This window comes from Oxyura jamaicensis, chromosome 4, assembly GCF_011077185.1.
Source record: "Oxyura jamaicensis isolate SHBP4307 breed ruddy duck chromosome 4, BPBGC_Ojam_1.0, whole genome shotgun sequence".
NCBI lineage: Eukaryota > Metazoa > Chordata > Aves > Anseriformes > Anatidae > Oxyura > Oxyura jamaicensis.
This window is the reverse complement of record NC_048896.1, coordinates 42,637,718-42,653,467: the sequence shown is the minus strand read 5'-3', so window position 1 is coordinate 42,653,467 and position 15,750 is coordinate 42,637,718.

The window sequence follows — 15,750 nt, the reverse complement described above, 5'->3', positions numbered from 1 at the left end:
TCTGCTTTTTTCTAATATATCCCTTTTGGAACACACTGCTTCATCTGTGGTCCACAGTTCACTTATACCATCTTTTCGAGGTGTATCTCAAAAGGCAGAGAACAGCCAGTGTTCTGTGTCCATGAAGTTCCTAATCTTTCCAGGGAAACTATACAAAGTAGTAAAAATTTTTGGAATAAAAAAAATCTTTATCTCCTTATAGAATACTTAGACAATCATGGCTGCATCACAGTAATTTGTGACATTTGTATATTCATTTTGACACATAATCTATACCTCCCATCCTCCAGGCAACTATTGCTGGAAAAAAAATGATGTATATGCTATTAAGAAACCTTCTTCCTAAGTAGTCATGCACAGTATAAGTGGTCAATTTTTGTTTTCTTCAGCTCCCCAAGCCCTTACCATTCCTAGTCACACGTACAGATGATTTCCAAATTGTACTCATGAATCCAGGGGTCTGCATATAGGCAAAAGCTAAAGCCTCTTCAATTGATGACGTTTTGGGTAGATGACACCTAAATATCAGTGCACTGACATTTACAGGCATGGCTGGGGGAGAATCCAGTCCTGCCACTGTAAATAGACGAAAACTGCATGGATTGCCAAGGCAAATTTCAGCCTATGACATGATCCAGTGATTTTTGCCTAAGAGTGAATCAAGCATGAAGATTAAGAAGGGAATTGTCTTTATCAAGCATCTGTTCTTATACCAGTGATAAGAAGAACTGAAATATTTATTCAGATCTTTAGTGGGCTTCAAAGGCAGTTTCTCTATACAGATGGCTGGTAGACTAGATGGGCTGGAGGGTCATTTGAAAACCAGAGAGTTGTGTGGCACCCAGCGCCTGATGCCCTTCAAACATCACACAGGAAATCTGGATGCTCAGCACAGGTCCCTCCACATGAGCTTGTTACTATAGGGTTTGTTACGCAGGGTCACGTATCTACAACCCTTTCCTTCTCTCTTAGAAGGAGATGTTTAAAAGTATGCATGACAAACAGGAAGTTTATCCCTGTAGAGACGGACAGAGTTAATCCTCTATTTAAGCCTCACTGAAGTCCTCCCACTATCTCACAAAGAACAAGGTGACATGCTTAGTGGATGAGGGAAAGGCTGTGGACGTGGTCTACCTTGACTTCAGTAAGGCATTTGACACCGTTCCCCACAGCATTCTCCTCAGGAAACTGAATGCTCATGGCTTGGACTGGCGTACACTTCATTGGGTTAAGAGCTGGCTGGATGGCCGGGCCCAGAGAGTTGTGGTGAATGGAGTCAAATCCAGTTGGAGGCCGGTCACTAGTGGAGTCCCCCAGGGCTCAGTACTGGGGCCAGTCCTCTTTAACATCTTCATCGGTGATCTGGATGAGGGGATCGAGTGCGCCCTCAGCAAGTTTGCAGATGACACCAGGTTAGGTACGTGTGCCAATCTGATTGAGGGTCGGAAGGCTCTGCAGGAGGATCTGGATAGGCTGGACCGATGGGCCGAGGCCAACGGTATGAAGTTCAACAAGGCCAAGTGCCGGGTCCTGCACCTGGGGCCCAACAACCCCAAACAGAGCTACAGGCTGGGAGATGTGTGGTTAGAAAGCTGCCTGTCAGAGAAAGACCTGAGAGTATTGGTTGACAGTCGGCTGAATGTGAGCCAGCAGTGTGCTCAGGCAGCCAAGAAGGCCAGCAGCATCCTGGCTTGCATAAGAAACAGCGTGGCCAGCAGGTCCAGGGAAGTGATTGTCCCCCTGTACTCGGCTCTGGTGAGGCCGCACCTCGAGTACTGCATTCAGTTTTGGGCCCCTCGCTACAAGAAGGACATGGAGGTGCTCGAGCGAGTCCAGAGAAGGGCTACGAAGCTGGTGAGGGGTCTGGAGAACAAGTCTTATGAGGAGCGGCTGAGGGAGCTGGGACTGTTTAGCCTGGAGAAGAGGAGGCTCAGGGGCGACCTTATTGCACTCTACAGGTACCTGAAAGGAGGCTGTAGCGAGGTGGGGGTTGGTCTATTCTCCCACGTGCCTGGTGACAGGACGAGAGGGAATGGGCTAAAGTTGCGCCAGGGGAGGTTTAGGTTGGATATTAGGAAGAACTTCTTTCCTGAACGGGTTGTTAGTCACTGGAATAGGCTGTCCAGGGAAGTGGTGGAGTCACCATCCCTGGAGGTCTTTAGAAGACGTTTAGATGTAGAGCTTAGGGATATGGTTTAGTGGAAGATTTGTTAGCGCTAGGTCAGAGGTTGGACTCGGTGATCTTGGTGGTCTCTTCCAACCTAGACTATTCTGTGATTCTAGGAAGTCACTACCAGTTTCTTCATTCCGTGGTTAAATTCCCATCCTAATTTCACCATTTTTATTTTTTATTTTTTTTAAAAAAAAGAAAGCATCACTACAACTATGATTGGGAAATTAGGTTATTCACCAACCACCGCACTGTGGCACAAGCATCAGTCAGGTATTTCAAACTACCTCAGCGATGAAAGTCAACCCAGCCAAAAGAAGAAATCACACGAAATGAGAGGGCTGACTTGCAAACACAAATAAGACATCAACACTCATTACTCCACCTCTGCCTTGATGGCACAGAAGAATTAACTAACTTCTTAATGCAATGCCCTAAGAGAGAATCATAAATCACGAGTCTCTTAAACCTTGAATGATTGATTTGCTTTTTATTTGGTCTTTAACCTTATTAGAATCTGCAACTGTATGAAATGTTAGCTAGTAGAAATAATAATAATACCATAGTAGGTCTTTTAGCTTTTTTTTTCACAGCAGCAGTGCATGAAAAGCAGTATAGTAGTACAGTTCCTTGATTTTCAGTGCTAGTTGGCATTGCTGCAGACCCCAAATTAGTCAAAATTTGAGAGGTAAACACAACCACTAAACTCCAAGGGATAAGTCTACAACAGACAAGTCAGAGCCTTAACTGTAGTTTTCTTGACGAGTAAATCAAGCACCTACAGCACCAAGAAACTGTTGCACTCTTAGCCAAATAAAATTTCCTGGATAGCTGCACTTTCTGGCAAACGTACATTAATGATCAAGAACCATCCTCTGAAGCCTCCCCAGGGGCACGTGCTTGGCCAACCATTACCAAAAGGACATGAGAAATAACATAAACCCAGTCTGGCTGAATTTTGTTGCCTAAGTCTGGTGAAAGAAAAAAAAAAAAAAGAAAAACAAACAAAAAAAAACCACCATATTGTGCAGTTCCTCTCTACGCACAATAAATACCCCCTATAAAGTCACCACAATTTCCACAGACCTTCATGGTCACTTTTTACATCACAGCTGTAACAGAATTGACAAGCTTTAATGCCCTTCTTGGGAAAGAATTCTGATGCCACTTTAACTAGGAGTGACAAATCCTCTGTACTAGACAAAGCCTGTGTGACTGGTTGACTGGCCTATACATAGAGAATATACATACACACACATGTATCTTCTTGTCTGTTAATGCAGTTGTAAAATTGGTCAGAACTAGTGAAACTACACGGCAGTCTTGAAGTAAACAGAAGCCAGTATCAGACTGCAAGATTAAGGCCTATACATGAGAAGACTTGCTGGGGATGTTCAGAAGTTTTAGCATTGAAAAAATACCAATTTCCTTTAAACAAAGTATTTTGTGATAGTGTATAAATATTTTAAAATTTATTTTGAAACCTACAGGGAATGGAAATGTGACTGACTTCTCGAGGGCAAACTGGACAAAGATTTTCATTCGTACTTCTACTCAAAGCCTGGGACCAGAAGTTTTCCAGGTTTTTGCCTCTGGGATAAGGAGCCTTAGAGACCCTAGTCCAAAAGTGGTCTGTTCTCATACGAACACTCCTTTTTTAGACTCCCATAAGGCAAGCAACATTAATGATCAAGAACACCAGAGTAATTTAAGATTCAGTTTCCTGCACTTAGAGAGTTTCGTGACCCAGCAAAACTCACAATATCCTTTAAAAGTGGAGTCAATCATGACCATGCAGAACACCCCAAATGGTGACATCTACGTGTGCTAGGCACCATACTCACTCATTTGGCATACAACGTATGGAAGGTATCTATGTAAATGTTTCCAGCTATGTAGATGTGGGACACTCACTTTGTGAGAAGCTCATCAACGATGCTTAAGAAACAGATGACAATGCTTTCTTACTGATTACACTAATCGTGTAATTCCTTAAATGCATGGTTTGATCAACATAAGCTATAACCACACATTATACACCAGAAGTCACAGGGTAAGGTATGTTTGATTTCATGTTTACTATGCGACTTAAAAGCATTTCAGCAACTCCTGTGTATAACTCAGTTGCTATTCTCTACACAACAGCCACACTAATACCACTTGCACACCATTTCACAGATGCCTCAGGGTTTGTATGATATTTCACACCTAATTACAATTTGGAGTCAAGTTTTTGAGGGTTATTTCTAATCAATACTTGCAGTACAGCATGGATTACAAAACAATTTCTGAGTCACTATCAGTATCATGTCCTTACTTGTCACATAATGAAACAGTGTCTTTACAATTACCTGACTGCTCTGCTGACTTGACCTCACTTATTCCAGCACCTTTTGCCTCTGTGCCATCTGTTCTGGCAGAAAAGAAGCAAATGAACTCCAGCAGATCCCTTCTGACGGGTAAGACAAGAATTAAGATCTTGTGATAGCTCACGGTTTCATGCTGTGAGGATACACCCTCTTTTATAACTTAAGAAAAACATTTACAGGATCTTTATCGCACAGCAGATATAAAGTGGCCTGTTAGTAATGTTTCTCTTGCTGTATGCTTTAAAGACAAGTAACTCCACCAGTACTGCACCTCACCCAAACAGGATGAGATACCTGCAGCTTTCATCCTTTTCTTCCCCACATCTGTGCTTGGAAGCTTATACAGCAATATAATTTTACAGCATTATTGCAGACCTCAGTGAGGCCTTTAATGCTAATAATGAATCCTATGTCTAAATTACCATCTTAACATTATGCCTTTGTTGTAACAAATAGCTGTAATATGTAAGCATAAAACTGAGGAATGTTTTGGCTCCCAACGTTTTAGATGTATTGCATACAGCACAACAATTAAAACACAGCAACTTTTTTGTTTCATTTTGTTTCATTCAAAACATATCTGTTAGTTCAAAACTGAATGTGAATTAGGCTGAAAATATTTCTAAAATCAACTATTTTAAAGCTCTTATTTTATTCATAATCTTTTTAATTATATGCCATTTTCCTTGGTTAAAAAAAAATAAAGGATTTCAAACCTCTTTCTATTTAAAGAGGCTCAAGCTTATAACTTCCTCTCTAACTGTTCCAACAAGCAGAAACCACCATATTGCAGGACAAATCTTTCATGATTTATCTGCTAAGATGTTGCACTTACGTATGTCCATACCTGCTGATGATCAGAAAACATTGCTTTTCCTTGATATTTTGAATGATATTGAAAGACAACACTAGTATTCTTCACAGTATACTGTGATGATGCGAAGGAAAGGTAGCATCACCCCGGGAGTGAGAGAGAGATTTTTAAAGACCCATTGGTGAGAGGAAGGATTCGATCCATGCCAGAGAGCATGTGACACCATCTGCTCATCCCCGTGGTTGTCAGTGTTTATGAACAGCTAAATTTTGTTATATTTTTTTTTTTCATTTTGTTGAAACAGAAAGGTGGGATGCAGCCAATTGGTTTCCAAACGTGAACTAAACTGGCAAGGAATCTGGAGAAATGTTCTTGACCCTTATGTTTAGCAAATGGAAGAGAAAAGATTTACTGCAGGAAAAAAGGCACTGAAGCAGAAACAAATCCCTATTCCTAGGTCTCCTTGTGATCAAAATCTTCTGCTATGACTAGGCTATGCTGTGGTTCTGTGGCAGAGAAAGGAAGCCTTAAAACACACTGCCATCACAACACGACCAACAAAAATGTTTTAATACAAGATTCCCAGTTCCTAATTGCTCCCAACAAATAATAATGCGGCATGGAGAGAAGAAAAATTATTGCAGCCTCTGGGCAAGCAGATGGCCTGTCGAGAACATAGAGGTATTGCACTGAAAGTGCCCCGAAGTCATCTCTGTTACCACCTCTAAGTATAACCCTGGATTGCTGGGCTCAGTGGTCTGGGAAACGACAAAAAAAACTGGTGTTCGTCCTTGTGAACAAACAAAAATAGAAAGAGCTTTGCAGATTATTTCCATCATTTAGAACCAAGTCAAACAATCAGAATGAAAAGTGTGGTAATTGCCTTTTGAAAGATGTTGCATTTTGCTTTAAAAGAACTTAACATAGCTGTAACTCATCTGGTTGGAAGCTTCAAGACGTACTGTTTTGGTTTGTGCTTTAATCAGGTAATGAATAGAACATGGCACAGAAATAAAAGTATATACACATTTTAATTTCAGCCCTTGCACTGTCTTATTGTTTGTTTAAGCCTGTCCAACTGAGACTCCTTGCACTATACGCCCCTGTATGCATTCCATTTGAAACAAAGGCATATTTCACGGAAGTACCTCTCACAAAGAGGTACTGATGAACCAGAAATCAGAGTCCGGACAAATGACCATTTTACTATAAACACAGCTCTATTGTTTCTGTTTTTCTTCTCCTAGGGAATAAATATTTCATTATTCAAAACAGTGGCTGATGTGCAAATTTCTCCTCCCCTTTCTACCAATGATTTCCCCCTGCTACTCCACAGAAATGCAACTCAATGGTTTCCAGGACTCCTCTCTTCCAATATTTGTATTATTTTTTCTTCTTATCTTGCCCACAAATAAATTACTGTGGAGCTAAAAAGAAGTAATTTCCTGTTCCTCGATGACTTAGATCCACAAAACCCTGAGCCTGTTAAGATGTACACAGTGATTTCTGTGACCATTTGCCCGTCACACAGTAATTACAGTTTGCTCTTTTATTTTCATGATCTATCCTTAACTTCCAGTCATGCCCTGCTGCTACCAATGCCTTTATTTCCACCAATCCCATCTTTTTTTTTTTTTTTTTTTTTTTTTTTAATTCCACCTCTCAAATTGCCTCTATTGGAATGAGTTCCTTCAAGAGTGCTTTCTCAGCTGTTTTCCAGAGATGAAATAAATCAAAGAGACGAACCACTTCTGTCTTCACTCCAGCCTTTGGCAGATTTCAAGAACTGATCTGAGCCATGAACATATGAATTAAATTTGTTCTCAAAATACTATCCTTATGGTAACTGTTTCAGTTCAATGTAACCCCAAATTTGTAAAAGACGACCAAGATGTGGGTTGATGGAGTGAGAGATCTGTGTGCTATGCCCAAAATCCACACTTCAACAACGATGGAAAGAATACGGATGGATAGCTAGTCTAACATCTTGTATCTTGAACCTATGAATGAAAACAAGCCTTAAAAGGTTTCCTTCTACTGGTACAAAATGCAGCAGCAAGCAACATATCTACAGATGGTGATAAATGACTCTTTGGTTCATCTTCCTAGAGGCAGAATTCAGTTTATAGTCTATGTTCACATGACATGTGAGAATCACACAGAATCACAGAATAGTCTAGGTTGGAAGAGACCTCCAAGATCACCGAGTCCAACCTCCGACCTAGCGCTAACAAATCTTCCACTAAACCATATCCCTAAGCTCTACATCTAAACGTCTTTTAAAGACCTCCAGGGATGGTGACTCCACCACTTCCCTGGACAGCCTATTCCAGTGACTAACAACCCGTTCAGGAAAGAAGTTCTTCCTAATATCCAACCTAAACCTCCCCTGGCGCAACTTTAGCCCATTCCCTCTCGTCCTGTCACCAGGCACGTGGGAGAATAGACCAACCCCCACCTCGCTACAGCCTCCTTTCAGGTACCTGTAGAGTGCAATAAGGTCGCCCCTGAGCCTCCTCTTCTCCAGGCTAAACAGTCCCAGCTCCCTCAGCCGCTCCTCATAAGACTTGTCTCCAGACCCCTCACCAGCTTCGTAGCCCTTCTCTGGACTCGCTCGAGCACCTCCATGTCCTTCTTGTAGCGAGGGGCCCAAAACTGAACGCAGTACTCGAGGTGCGGCCTCACCAGAGCCGAGTACAGGGGGACAATCACTTCCCTGGACCTGCTGGCCACGCTGTTTCTTATGCAAGCCAGGATGCTGCTGGCCTTCTTGGCCGCCTGAGCACCCTGCTGGCTCACATTCAGCCGACTGTCAACCAATACTCCCAAACTGGGAGAACTGGGCTTGTTCGGCCTTGATGAGAAAAGGCTGATGTCTACCTAATGGGATGGTATAAAGAAGAGTGAGCCAGACTCTTTTTGGAGATGAAGTGACAGCACGAGAGACAATGGACATGAAGATCATCACCACAGGAAAATTCTGGTTAGTTATCTGGAAAAAAAATGCTGCCATGAGAGTGGTTGAATGCTGGAAAAAGTTTCAGAGATGGGTTGTGAAACCTCCATCCTTGAAGTGCTCAAAATTCATGTGGACAAGCCCTGAGCATGCAAAACTAGTATGATCTGCTTTCAGTGGGGGCTGGACTAGATGACATCCTGACATTCCTTTCAACTTAATTTATTCTGATTCTCATGACCAAGGATCACTCTGTTACTGGTCATAGCTACTGTAGATAAACAGAATCTCCAGACTTCATTCTAAAGCTCCTACTGGGTCAACATTAAGCACCGGACTTCTCTTCCACAGAAGGAAGAGTCATCATGGCTTCCAAATAATCAAACCAAAATGCAGAACATTTCTATAATGGATTTTGGTACACTTCCCTGTTCGTAGAAAAATAAAGTACATAGAGCCAAAAATCTCATAAGATAATTGTCCAAGTTTCTCTCTTTCCTAATAGATTAATAGGATAATGGGAAAAATTACAGTCTAACGGATCACTACCCCAAATATCTTGATCCACTTGCATATAATTTACACAGCCTTGGAACAAAACTAAGAAGGATCAATTTCCCTTAGCAAAATGTTCCATATATTATTCAAAGTTCCCAAGAGAAATTTAATATAAAGGTACACAGTCACATATAATAGCTTCAACTAAATCACCAAAGGTTCATCCAGGGTCATGCAGAAGATCATTCATATGAGCAGGACAACACATGGAATGTATCATCGTAAGACAGCATCAGCGCATGACTGCAAAGGAGCTAGAAGATTTCTGTATAAAGAAATGCTTCATCTGTTCTCCCTCCATCACAAGTTTGGGCCAACATGCCTCTGTCAGCAGTTTTCTATTCATTCTACTAATCCTGTCCAATTTCAGTTTCCTTGGTAGCTCATAAGCACTGACAGGGTTACATGATTATTAACTGTTTCTAAGCAGAGATGACAGTGTTGGGTAGAAAATTATTCTCATTCCTCATCTGATTTCAAGCAAAAGGAAATAGAGTTCAGATTTCCTCATTCTAGATATTAAGTACCTCAGATGTAAAATCTAAGTATTCGCTGCATTCGAATCAATGAATACAGTTCATCTTATTCCCTAAGTAAGGAACAGAAAATGTAAGGTTGTGACTTTTTTTAGGGGAGAAACAAACACAAGCAAATTGTATTAGTTAAGAAAGTTTATCAAAAGAAAAATTGAGGTAACAAACAGCACCTGAGATTCTTGATAACATTATTACAGCAATGTTCAACTATAAAGTTATAGGAAAAGCTGTGGTTTCAAGGAAATCCTTAGTAGTAATCAGCGTAGGAGATTTACAGTTATGCTTGTTAAAAGTGATTAACAACATTCTCCGTTGTTCATAGATGCAAACAAGATACAAGCTAAATAGCTCCATATTCAGAGAACTATGTTTTGCAAAATATTTGTAGAAAGACAAATAAAATAAACTGTGATGATTAATACAAAACAAACTTCCCCCTCCAGAAGGAGAAAGTGAGGAAAGATACCTAGAAAACAAAAGCAAACAAAATGCTTATTCAAAAAGGAGGGATAATGTGTATCTCAATAATGTAAAATATTAGTTAATTCCTGCAATTGTTTACAGTAGATTTTCTAGAATTTGTTTCTATAGAATATCAGCATTGGTGATACATAAATCCTATTTAAAAATAAATTCCTTGTTCTGATTGACATTATTTTACATAGCCTTTTGCCATTAAGCTGTTGAGAATTTAATCTAAACTATTAAATACAAAAAGTAAGTTCAAAAGCTAGTGCATGGGTTATTCATCTGAAAAACATAGTCAAATACACATATCGATGATTACTCATTTCATACCACTGGTCTAGAAGAAAAATAGTAAGTATGCTAGCACTGGAAACAGATTTCCACTACCTCTAGATATGTTAAATATGTAATTAAAATATTCAATTTTTTTCATGGGTTGTTGGAAGCTTACTCTGCTACGACTGTTCTTTTCTCTGATTTTGGGAGAATGGGAAATCAAGAATTGATCTTCTTGGAAGTTTATTCTCCATCCTCCTTCAGGTATTTAGCCCCTTCCTAAAAATGAGAAAAGGCCACACTACAAACTTAACTAGTAAGAGTAGTCTGGGGAGAAAATGTATTTCAGCATGTTCCAAAGCACATCCCCTGCCCTAAGTGAATCATTCCACACGTTCAGGTCTACAAACTTTCTGCTTGTTTTCAAGCCCAGTGGTAACACAGAATAGGTGGAAGAACATGAAAAAATATTTTAGGAAGTGTCAGCAGATATACTTTGAAAAACTGATAAAGAAATACAGAATGAATATTGGAATAATTACATGGTGTTTTTATAAGAAATTGTAAAGCCACTTATAACAGAAGAGGCAGTATAAAATTGCACAGCTTGTATTCCAGAATGGCCAGTTAAAAACAAGAGAGAACCTTAGTTGAGGCTGGCACCTCAAATAGATTTTGATTGTGGAATTGCAGAGTATGGATACATTTCTTAGAAGTGAATGGAAGAAAGGAAACACAATATGACGCTTGTAACACGTAGATGTGCTATAAAAAGGGAGATTGAAAATAGGTGTAAGATGGAAAAAGGCTTCTGCAGCACTCAGAACAGAACCTGACAGAATGCTTTTGTTACCAGGGCTGCTTAAAAGCAAGGAAGATGGCAAGTAGTTTAAAGCATGTACTGCAACATGCAAAAACGAAATAGGGACAAGAAAAATCAGTGAAGATACTTACTACTTTAGAAACCGAAGAACAAAAAGGAATGCCTTTCTAGTTCTCTAGATGAAATACAAAAATTTCCTCTGCTGAGTTTTAAAATGGATGGTGATGAGTTCAGTACAACGTTCTGTGAGAGTATACTGGTGTTTGCAGGCTGAAACACAGGTATACAAGGGAATAATTAGTTTAGAATACGTGACATTGGGAGTTGGTGGTGGCTACTTAAACATTGGTAAACTTCTTTTTGGTGTGTTGCTGGTACACAGAGTGATTTTGGTATGTTTCCCATCACACCCAATGCAAGGCTTACAAGATTAACAGGCACTGCTAGTGAAGGTATACAGATGTCACAAGGAATTTAATACTAGAAGTTGCTGACTTACTAAAGCACTGCAGAGCTGCTGAGATATACTTATGGCACTTAAAACTTCGTATATTCTTCATGCTTTGTGGACTTGAATCAGTGGCCATATTTTATTACCCTAGCCGTTTTGATTAATCGCACTGTTGTTTTATTTTATATCAGTTGCTGGATCACTGCCCCCCACAGCCTCTCCTAGCTTTCTGTGTAAACAAGACAGAGTATTTATATTAAACAGTCACCTGGCACTGGAAGCTTGAACTCAGGATCTTTGCCCTGTTCCCCATACAAATGTCCTAACAAGAATGCTGAAGAGTCCTATTCTTTTTTTTTTTTTTTTTTTTCTCCCTCTCTCACATTTTCTAAGTCTCTAGTCAACAATTTGGGACTGAAAGGGACCTCCTGGACTGAGACTCTTACCCTACTATTGCAGGAACTGTATGTTTCATAGACTTATCAAGCTCATCATAAAAACAGTATTGTTATGACAAATGGAAAAGGTGCAAAAAATTACAGTCATTATTAGTTAACCAAGGAGAATGAGTGCAGCTAGAGAACTGTCCTAGGTGATAGAAGGTGTGTTCTTGGAAGGAAGGACCTGAACTGTTTTCTGGAGGCTGAAACATTGTTCAGCATATTTTTTAGACTACTGCCAAGTGTGACCTTTAACAAAGACATATGAGACCAATGTGGTTTATTTATCTTATCTTACCCTCTCAAAACTGAACCAAAAAAAAAAAATCTACTCACCTTCATGAGACTATGAGGAAATGTAGAACCACATATGAGTAAGTATTTGTTTTGTCAGGCTTTTGCCACTCCACAATTAAGACTATGAACACCCATTTATAAAACAGAAAACGGAACACACAAACACACCATACCACACCCCTGTCAATTACCCCAGTATCGAATGACTGAATTAACTGAACTGGATCTCAGTTCAGTTAACTATTTCCTTGAGTCCTTACTGATGGACATGTTAGGTCTCTTACTTACTCCTGCCTTTCAGGTGAGGTAAAGAGAACAAACGAGATTCACAAAGCTTTTTGGGTCTGGTGTTTTTTTTAGAAGGTGTAGTAAGACAATACTCTTATTAGTGGGAAATGTTACAAGAACCAAATAAAATACTACTAGAGTAATACATTTGTTTGTTGCCTTTTTTTCTTCTCAAACAGCAAGGTGTTTTAGTAGAACCTCTGAGCACTATTAGGTACCTTATTTATTGTCGTACAATACTAGCCTTTTCTGCTTATATAATAAAGATAACATCAAACGCAGCACCACAGATTATTGTCATGTGAGCTTTGAAGTTCTAACTCTATCTGTAAGCTAACCAGTACTTCCTAAAATCACATATCAAAGTAGTATAAAACCAAAGCACATTCAGGCTTTTTCCTTTTTTTGGATTTTCACCTTGTTTGCAGTCAGATTTTTAACTCAGTACTTATTACAATATGAAGCTAACAAACCAGAACAATCTTATTTGGTTCTGAAAAAGCAGCCTGCATCTGTTAGGATTAAAAATTAGTACCATCTCCATGCTTTTAGAAGACTTTTTTTTCATTGTAGTAGTCACAGCATTTTGTAACCCCTTCTTCATCTTTAAGAAACTAAGTAGATTAAGTAAGCCTCACAGGATAACAATAGACTCTGAATATTTGACTTTGTAATACCTTTTGATATTTTAAAATGACAAAAGGCTATCACTAGTGTCTGTTATTTGTTCTCTTCAATTATAGCTCTTACCTTCTTTAAACAGGATAACAATGGCTATAAGTGGCATTACTTGCACACACAGTTTGGAAACCTGAAAAATAAAGAGTTACATTTGTAAATAACAAAGCATTTCTAACTACAGCTAAACATACAATCTTTAAAGCCATACAGATGGTTTGTGAGTTTATATGAAACAGCGTGGTAAAAGATGTAACAATAATTTGTCATTTGAAACTTCATTTGAATGATACCAGTAACTTTTCAATTTTTGGCTCCCATTTCACTTCCCAAAGAGTTAAAGAAGGCATCATAACTCAACTCATAAAACTTTGGGCCTGACTTTTCACGTGCAGATTTTTTATATACTCAAATTCAGTTTCAGAAGAAGCATCATTGAAAGAAGACAACTTAGTGGAAATATAAACACAAACACCAAATCTTGGTATTTCTACCTTTTTTTAAAAAAAGGGTAAGTGGTTATTGCACTATTAAAGAAGAACTCAAGCACGCGATGTCCAAATAGCATTACAACGTGAGAACAATATACAGAGTTACACAGGCTCTGAACTGATTTCGGTGAGTTATGGCTAAATGTAAAACAAATGAACAAAATATCACAGTAGTTAACAACAACAACAAAAAAGCAATTAAGAAATATCTACACATCCAGCCTTCCTACCTGAATATTACATTTCAGAGTAACATCTATACTAACTTAATACCTCAAAGTGCTCAAAAATAAGTACACAATTTAATTTTCTAGAGCTTAAACCTTGTAGAAACACACTAACTTCAATTTACTACCAACAAAAAAAAACAAAAGAGTCCTCAGATTTTTCAAATCTTACTTTTTAAATTTTTTAATCTCTTTTAAAGTTGATACTAAGCTAGTGGAAAAAAAATCAAATAAAAAAACTTGACTCATGAGTTCACATGCCTTTGAGCTGAGCTCTCAACATAAGAAATACACTATGGGTGAACCAAGCCCCTCTAGGTCACCACTCAGTTTCTGCCAGTGAGAAAACAAAGCAAAACAAAACAAAAAACAAACACCTTAAGAGAGAACGTGAGAGCCCAGCCACCTCCAGTAATCAATTCTTCTCTCTTCCCTAGGTCAAACACTGATTGTACTGCCACAGTTACAGGTGCAACCCTACCCTGTAATAGTCATTTATGGACTTGTAGCCATAAAGATGCTTACCCCCTTTCCAAACATGCTGAAACTGTATGCCACCACAATTTCTGTTGTTAATAAATAACCAAGTTCAGCTGCTCCTTTAATCTCTTTGGTCTGTTTGGATAATTGCTGCAGTGAGCATCAGCCTGTTCTTAGATTACAGGACCTAATGAATAAGAGCTGTGTATCTATCTTCTCTACTTCTTTCACTGTTTGATAAATCTTGACCATATCTTACCTCAGCTTTTTCCTTTCTACACAGAGGAGTGCCAGCTTCTTTAGTCCCTACTCATAAGGCAGATGCCCTACCCCCTTACACACTTCAAGCACTCTACCCTGTACCTTCTCTAACCATAGTATGTACTTTATAATAACAACAATGAAGCAGCATTAATGATTTTAACAGTTTTAAAGATGGAAGTGTTCTGACTTTATGGTTAACAAATAAACACTCAGGAGAAAAGGCTCCTCAGAAAGTTACAGTACTGCCAGGCAAGCAGTAGTCAAAGATAAGATCTTACCTAACTTTATTTATAAATGATTCCTTCTTCCTTTACTGAAATTACTGTTCAAGGAAACAGAACGTATGTTTTGTAAATGTACAGGCTGCACAGAGACAACTGCGCCACACGTTTCTCCTCTAAGTGAAAAAATGACAGAGAAGCCCCATGTTCTGCTGCTACCCAGATATCTATTAGTCAATTAGAAATTACCATTTCATACTTACAAAATCCACAAAATGCAGCATGATGAAACAATATTTATTGTCTGTTGGAAACCACCATTCAAAGCTATAGCATATGGTTATGGTAGCGACCTATACCAGTAGAATAAACACCACTTTTGTGATAGTGTCAATTATGTGAGATAATAAGGCCAAGAGTTGCCTACAGTAAAGGCAGACCCTTCTTCTGTACACCTTTATTGGGCTCATGTGCATCTGTGAAAAACATCACAAGATGTGAGAAGTAGATCTGGAATAGGTGGTTCTCCAGCAACACTACAATTAAATTAGATAATATACATTTTAGATAATTAGATCCATCTGGCAAATTGGTAAGGCAATAGAACTAAAAACCTTATTTAAATAAATTAGTTTGGCTACTTATGATCTCATATCAATTAACAACCAAAATTAGCTAACACTATCTTGCATAAGTTACAAGGTTATAATTCTATTTTGCCCTATAGAAATCCTTAAAGTAGGCATTTATAGTCAAAACAATCGAGACACTAGGAAAAAATAGCTAAAGAACTGTACGTTAATCATCACAATCCAGAAATCTAGGAAATTACTCTCTCTTTTACCAAGAAAGCAGTGCAAATCAGGAGAAAATCATAAGAGACATAATTTTCTATTTAATGTACATGCATTGTCCAGTCTAATCAACCAGATTTGAAGAAAAA